The sequence below is a fragment of the Diuraphis noxia genome, unplaced genomic scaffold (genome assembly GCF_037042655.1).
Source record: "Diuraphis noxia isolate RWA-SAM2 unplaced genomic scaffold, SU_Dnox_SAM2 contig0005, whole genome shotgun sequence".
Lineage (NCBI taxonomy): Eukaryota > Metazoa > Arthropoda > Insecta > Hemiptera > Aphididae > Diuraphis > Diuraphis noxia.
This window is the reverse complement of record NW_028301715.1, coordinates 41,463,171-41,470,514: the sequence shown is the minus strand read 5'-3', so window position 1 is coordinate 41,470,514 and position 7,344 is coordinate 41,463,171. Positions and strand designations below refer to the sequence as shown.

General features: G+C 36.2%; 1 non-coding gene across 1 annotated transcript; it reads left to right on the top strand.

Annotated features, from left to right (window-relative positions):
* The first annotated feature begins 5,477 nt into the window (after window positions 1-5,477).
* Window positions 5,478-5,550, top strand: TRNAK-CUU (transfer RNA lysine (anticodon CUU)). Its single transcript has one exon. It is a non-coding gene; the product is annotated as a tRNA-Lys (tRNA).
* The last annotated feature ends 1,794 nt before the right edge of the window (window positions 5,551-7,344 follow it).

Below are 7,344 nucleotides of genomic sequence, written 5' to 3'. Positions count from 1 at the left end.
ATGTTCATCGAACCGCATATAAGGTCAAGAGGAAGGTATTGCGGCAAGCAATAAGATCCTCCCAGGCTAAATGCTGGTCCGACCTATGCAGATCCGTTGACTCTGACCCGTGGGGTCTTCCCTACAAAATCGTCACCAAACGCATCGGTCGTCGACGTCCAGGAATTGAAGCCCGCGGCATGGAGTCGGAGATCGCCGATCACCTCTTCCCGAACCCCCCAGCGACAGACTGGGCACTCGAGCCCCGCCCACCAGAAACCGCAGAAGATGAAACCGTTGAAGACTTCACCCTGGCCGAACTGGCCCAAGCCTGCAAAAGACTTCCCCCTGGCAAGGCAACCGGCCCTGATGGTATCCCCAATGAGGTTCTAGCCAAGGTGTTCCTCCGGAAGCCTAACATCCTACTCAGCGTCTACAACAACTGCTTGGCCAACACCACCTTCCCTTCCCGATGGAAGAAATCCAGACTAGTACTATTGCACAAAGGCCCCGGCAAGCCGACAACCGAAGCGTCCAGCTATAGGCCGCTGTGTATGCTTGATTCCTCGGGGAAACTCTTAGAGCGGCTAATTCTGGCAAGACTCGACACGCACCTCGATAGCACCGGTCATAGATCACCAAACCAATACGGGTTTCGCCAAGGCAGCTCGACTTCTGACGCAATTGAACGACTGCTGAACGCCGCACACGGCGCAGCGTTAGGTGCGGCACAGCACAGGGATATTTGCGTGGCTGTGTCTCTAGATGTGAAGAATGCATTCAACACGGCTCCCTGGAAGAAGGTGGATAATGCCCTCCGGGTTAAGAATGTACCCTCTTACCTTGTGAAAATGATAAGATCCTACCTACAGGATCGATCCATATTGGTTGGCGAAACACTCCACCATCGAAGTACGACGTGCGGCGTGCCACAGGGCTCGGTTCTCGGACCAGCCTTGTGGAATGTCTTTTACGACGATTTATTGGACATGGAAACCCCTTCGGGTGTCCAACTCGTGGCATTTGCCGATGATGTGTGCGTCATAGGAATCGCTCGCACAGGCGAGGCAGCCGCTACCCTGCTTAATCCTGTGTTAGCTAAGGTATCGGCTTGGATGGAACAAAACGGACTGAAGTTAGCCCCCACCAAAACTGAGGCTGTAGTCCTGACAAGGAAAAACAAATATGACAACCCGGAGCTTCTGGTTGAAGGACACGTAATTCCTATCAAACGATCAATGCGATACCTTGGTGTTGAGATCGACACTCGGCTCTCTTTCACCAAACACATACAACAGGCCTCCCGTAAGGCTACCGACTCAGCGACAGCCATAGGCAGACTGATGCCCAACATCGGCGGACCGTCGCAAAGCAAAAGAGCGCTTCTTGGCACTGTGGCAAACAGTAAGATGTTGTACGCCTCGCCGACCTGGGCCGTCCGCGGGACAAAAACGGCTAAGAATCGCGCAGAATTGGCAAGAGCGCAGAGGGCCGTCGCACTCCGCATAACACGTGCCTACAGGACAGTCTCGGCCGACGCTTCGTCAGTATTGGCCTCAATGCTACCTGCAGACCTGTTAGCAACAGAGAGGGCTAGAGTTCGGGTTCGCCTGGACGACCAGACTGACGTCGTCCCGAACACCGTTAAAAACCAAGAGAGAACAATCAGTATTGCAGCTTGGCAAGCTCGGTGGGACCGGTCTGATAAAGGCAGATGGACATACCGGCTCCTCCCTGACGTTGGGCGCTGGTTAACAAAGCCACCGCTAACCCTGACTTTCCGACTGACGCAGGTGCTTTCGGGGCACGGGTGCTTCCGGAGCTACCTGAAGAGGTTTACTCGGGCGGACGACAGTTATTGCGTATACTGCGTCAACCCCGACGACTCTGCTGAACACACGGTTTTTACCTGCCCGAGATGGATTGACGACCGCGTTCGGATGACTGAGATTATGAGGCGACCTCCGAACGCGGGTGACGTTGAGGAAATCCTGTGTAGTCCCCTGTCACATGACTTGCCAGAAGACGCCCAAGCCCGAAGAAGAATTATTAAACAGTTCGAAACTAATCGCCTGGAGTTCATCCGCATGGTCGAGACGATTCTGTCGACCAAGGAAAAGGATGAACGCGAGGAAGAGGCCTTGCGAAGGGCATAGGGGAACGTGCGACCGCCCTGATGGAGATCGAAACATCCAGAGTGGTAGACTCCGGTCGGCTCGCCAATCGGATGACAGGCACGCGAATTCAAGGGCGGCGGACTCCGGTCAGCCCGAGAAGAACAGGAAGAAGCCAAGTAAAACTTGTAATGTAATTAATATTTGATAATGTCAATAAACGATGGCGGCGCCGCGGAAGCAATGCGAAAGCAGATCCCGCGGCGTCGTCGGTTAAAACAGAAAAAAAAAAAAAAAAAAAAGGTAATAAAAATTATATCTCAATTAAGTAAAATAAAAAAAAACTTACCGATAAATATGTTAATAAAAGATTCACCTTTGAGATCTATTAATTTTTCTAATAATAATGCTGTTTCATCGTAATGAATATCGTCATCAGTAAAACTAATTATGTTTGATTGATCGTTCGACATAACAATTAATATGAAATTACACTAAAATTATGTTTTTTTAAATCAAAGGTTTAACACTTTTATAATTGTAATAATAACACCGAATATAATATACGGAATAATGACACGTGTAACGAATTAAAGACGAATGACGGAATGACCAAAATCTCGAAACTATAAACACACTACCTACTGATACTGAACGTTTGTGCCTTTGTGGTTATAAATTTATTATAGGCGGAGTAATATAGGCACCATACGGAATTCCCGCAATATTAATAACATGCAGGTAGGTATTGGATTAAAGAATATTGCTCTTAAATTAAATACGCAATTTCTTACTTTAATGGATATTTTTGTATTATTTTAAAGACTGTATACGTTTTTAATTTAAACTTACATATTATATAATTTAATTACTTTTTTTTACATTCATTTAAAGTTACACTATTCATTCATTTAACGAAATTACTCATCCATTAATACAATGAAAATTTATATTATTTTTATTGGAGAAAGAATTATTTTTACTATTAATTATTCATTATTTTAAATAAAATAATTTAATTGAATTGATACTATTACATTAATTTTATGGTATTTGATATCTATTGAATTTAAACTAATATCCTAATATTAAATCTATAGTATTAACTTTTATGAATTATTTCTTTAATCATAAATCGTTTGTGTGTATTCAATTTAAAGGAGTACCACAATTAAAACCAAGATATATTTTTCTCTGAGTGTACGATAACGGACAACACCAGGCATTACATATATAGGCCAGCTAAATATATTACGACTTTACAAGGCATAATATATAATGGTAATATCGTGGTGATTTATATGACGTTATATTATACTAAATTGTACTGGTATTAGTGTATTGCGCAATTTATACGATGATATTAAGAGTTAAGTATAATTCATAATTGTGTTCTCACGTCATCGCGATCGCACTCGGATTTTTATTAATTTTAACTGTCGGACTCAACTTAAAACAGTTGCAAAATGTATTTTCCTTGGCGTATTTACATACCCGTACACGAATCGTTACAGGAAAAAATTTAACGCTTCGTTGAAAAGTTTTTAATGTATATTTTGCAAAATTAAATACAACTGCAGACTGCAGCAGTCATCACACGGAAGCAGTAATAGGTTATATATCGGATAAGAGTATAATAGGCGATACGATTTAAATAAACAATTTATGTATTATATTTTATTTGCATGAGCTCGTATGAGCTCGTATATCCTGTGTGCTGACAGATATATTTTTAGAGAGAGTAATAATATAAACAAAGTCTCAAAACAATAATTTTTAGAAAGAATAAATAGTAAAGTTTGTAGTTACACGATCTATGCTCACGGCTTTGCATGGCAAGAATATTAGGAATGTTATAATATTCTTTCATGCCATTATAAAAGCAACATGTTTATATTTTACGACAAAAAAAAAATTTTAAATCTATTGTTTTTTTTTATTTATATATATAATAAGTAAGAGGCATTATGATTTATGATAATAAAAATGACTATCGTATGTCATTTTAAGGTAATATCTATAAGCAAGAACATTTTATTTAGGGACATTTATATTTTTGGTGAGCTGCACATTCATTTATAAGCCGTGACATAACCCTGTGACCATGCGCATGCCTGTATATAAGCAATTAATACATGTCTTAACATTTTTGTTTCTATAGATCTATAATATTATACGTTTCGTTTAAATACTTTAATATATCATATATATATGTATACCATATACGTATTACAGCAATGAGCAGTGGCACGATGATCGTGAACAATCGTTACGAATTAGATTGGAATGTTTCATATAAAAAAAAACTACATCGAAACGTTGATATTTTGACATTATCTTTTACTCAACGCTATAACTTTTTTTTTTTTTTTATCGATTCGACCGTATTAAAACAATAGCACATTAGTGGACACGTGCGTACGGCCAACACAAATTAGAAATATTTTGATTGAAAACACACCGTTCGACTTTCCACACAGAGTACAAGGACACAACTTATAACTTATGAGCTATAACACTGCGTAGCTGTGATCTGGCAGGCGGTATATATATATTACAAATAATAGTAATTACTAATTCATTGTGCATAATGTTTTATATTGTATATACATATATAATATAGGTAATACGATAAATAATATTATTCTCAGCCAACCGTATCGCCACGGCTGTATCGGCTTCAATACTAATAAATAATGATAGATATCAATAATGACCGGAACAACAAACAATGGCCTAACTTACTACCTAATACTACCTAATATTATATCCACAATTTTGCTGAATTCATCATGCTACATGAGCGATGGATGAGTTAAAATAAGCATACTGAAAAGATATTGCTTTTTAAGTGTTATTATAATATTAGCTATAGGTACTGCCCTTAAATAAAAGAGTAGACCTATAATATTGTCGAAAAATAGATAGTAGATATACACTTCTATTTATAGCATTCCTCAAATTGAAGACTAAAATGTTTCACTCACTGTTCAGTGGCACTATAATATACTTCCCTGTCACGGAACAAGCTAGAGTAATAATATGTAAAATATGAATTAATTAAATTTAATTCTACGTAAAAAAAAAATGTTGAATGTCCCTATGGACAGGGACTTTTAATATCCATCACCGTCAAGAGGTTAATCTGTTTAGAATGAATGTGTTAATCCCCCCCCCCCAACTCACCTCCCTGAAAAAAATACAAGTGTTTACTATTATGTTATTAATATACTATAGGTAGATGCCATTAATTATGTGTAAATAACTATATCTATTATCAATTCTGCATATTATTTTGTACTTCCAGTGAATGGTATAGTAAGTTATATTATAAGCGTTACAGTTTTATTGTAATAAAGAAATATACATTTCCTCTGGACAACTGCCCGGCTAGCTCAGTCGGTAGAGCACGAGACTCTTAATCTCGGGGTCGTGGGTTCGAGCCCCACGTTGGGCGATCATATTTTATTTTAATTTTATAAATACATAATTAATATTCATAAAATATTAAAATATTATATTGTGTTTTGTGTTACACTTGATCTTTGGTTAGTGAAGAAGCCGCGGCGAGGGCGCGATCTAGTCGCGTATTATTATTTATATTCGGTACCCGTAGTTCTATTTTAGAATTAATTTATTGCTATAATAAAGGTATTTCGAGAAAACGATTTCTTGTTCCATATGGTACCCCCGGGGCCCAGACGGATTCAGCTCGTTTCATAAAGGTGATTATTTTAATTATTAACAGACTGCTAATTTTTGACAAGTTGTAAATTCAAACAACAAGAAAAACAATTTAACAAATAGGGTTAGGTAATTTTTTTTCAAAAGAATAAAGTTATCTTAAATAACTTTATTAAAACATTCTAAGTCGTGAGAATCATAGCATTTATGTTGTACCGGTGTAAAAATTGTTTACCTATAATTATTGTTAGTTTATTTTCGGCAACTGATGAGTATATTATGTCAGTTTTACACATCATTGATTATGGTTTATCTATTTCGTCGCCTGTCAGTTGTTACTGTATTAACCGGTGATGGCGATTTACAAGAGGGTGCTGGGGATTTCCACTCTCCATCCCACTAAAAATCGTTTCAAAATCGTTATAGAAAAAACATGTAAATAGGCCTTGATATAATCAATTCATTAATTCATTAAGAGTTAACTTCTGAAATTGACAAACTGATTGATGAATAGGTATAAGAAAGTAAAAAAGAAAAATTTTTTTTTTTTATTTTGTACATATTTAAATAAACTTTTAACCCCCCCCCTTCCTAAGAATAAGTTAGAAATATGCAACTGGTAGCACTGCAAATGAGTGCAAACTTTATCGAGTAAACTTTAATAAAAAATATTTTAAAACGATTTGTCAATTTTGGCAAAAAATCATTTATTCTAAAATTGATTAAATTTACGTAATATATACGCTGAAATCATATATATTATTATAACTGCACGTGTTTTGTGTGTACAATATATTATGTTATTATATCGCAATAAAACACATACTATAATATAATTATATATATATATATTATATATTATATAATATTATAAATTGTATTTATCTAATAATCTATATGAACATTTTAGATATTCAGATATTTTAATATGAAGTGTCGAGTGACTATTTAATTAATATTTTAGTTATACACTACTTATATGTAAAAAAATTAAAAATTATTAGAAAGTAACCTTATGGTTCTTCAATTTTTTATTTCTTATTAAAACATTCAGTTATCATAATACATAGTATTATACAGAAGTATTTCAAAGTTCATGTATATATGTGTGGGTGTGTGTGTGTTCCGTCTTAATTATAAAAGTTAAACAAATCTTTAGTTGATTGCTGTTGAATCGTGCCTCACTATATTATATTATATTTTATATAATATACATCATTACAGTTCTCATTATCATAATCATTTAAGGCAAGCAATTTTACTTTTACAACATTATATTATTTTTTTGATGTTATAGGTGCATGTTGTTGCTTTGAAGTCTGTATCTTTGGTGATACAAATATTCAGGTTATAAAGGTATACATGATTTTCTTATATTGTTATAATTAAAAAACAAATAATCGTAGTTGCTTGAAATTTACACAAAACATTTATTTTTATCATTTTTTATACTTGATGACATTTCCAAAATATTTTTACTTGTTTCGAGTTTTTGGCATCTTATTATTATCGACATCATCAACTTGACAGCGTGTGTGGATTTCAACACGGATTTGATCGACTGGCC